We start from the raw sequence: 1,021 nt of genomic DNA, 5'->3' as shown, positions 1-1,021 counted from the left end.
GGAGAGAACAATCATAGGAGAAATAAGGGCTGCTTATACACAGGGAGACAGCTCAGGGGGCAGGAGTGTATGGAGGGATGGACATAGGGAAGAGGTAACTATGGGGAGGAAGTGGGAGGGGAGCTGTTGCATTGTGGTAAACTGTTGTCAATGTCATGAGGCAAAGTGCATGTGAGCCTCTGTATGGAAAGTGAATTTGCTCTGTAAACTTTCACCCAAATCACAATGAAAAAAAGAATTAAAAGTTTGAAACTGCTGTTTTAAATTTCACGCTTCATGTCACAGCCCTCATCTCATCTGTCACCCCAGGAGACCCAGAGCCAAGAGTAAGATGGATGATTACCCCAGGGCAAACAGTGTTGCCATTACCATTTGCACTGTAAAGCTGATGGCCAGCTTTTAAATGACCCTTCTACCACTTGTTGGCCGTGTAGCTTGGGGAAAGTTGTTTGCCTCCCTGTGCCTCAGTTTTCTCATCCATTCATAAAAGTTGGTTCCTGTTCATATCAAACCTGTAGAATGATTAGAACAGCCCCATAGGGTTTCCAAGGCTGTCAATCATCACAGAAGCAAAGCCCAAACCAAAGCCACTGCCATGGAGTCCATTCCAACTCACAGTTCCCCCTAGAGGACAGAGTGGAACTGCCCCACAGGGTTTCCACCAAAAACCAAAAGGCTGTCATTTTTACAGAAGCTGGCTGCCACATTTTTCTCCTGTGGAGTGGCTGGTGGGTTTGAACCTCCAACCTTGCAGTTAGCAGCCAAGCAAGCGCTCAAGCACTGAGCCACAGGGCTTCTCATCTGTATCATGGGGTGTGATTATGGTGAATATGGATGAGTCAGGAACATTAAGTGCTTAGAAAAATGCAGTGAAGGCTGTCGTTATAGCAGCACCACTTAACAGGTGAAGAAACTGAGCCTCTGGGGGAGGGAGGTTTAAGCAAGTTGGCCTCACTCTGTTCAAACACTTCCTTTTGCAAATGCTACAGAAAGATGGCAACTAGCCCTAAGTGAAGATCTG

The sequence above is a fragment of the Orycteropus afer genome, unplaced genomic scaffold, assembly GCF_000298275.1.
Source record: "Orycteropus afer afer isolate SDZICR_OR568_19922 unplaced genomic scaffold, OryAfe1.0 scaffold00128, whole genome shotgun sequence".
Lineage (NCBI taxonomy): Eukaryota > Metazoa > Chordata > Mammalia > Tubulidentata > Orycteropodidae > Orycteropus > Orycteropus afer.
The sequence above is the reverse complement of the archived record's forward strand: the minus strand, read 5'-3'. Positions refer to the sequence as shown.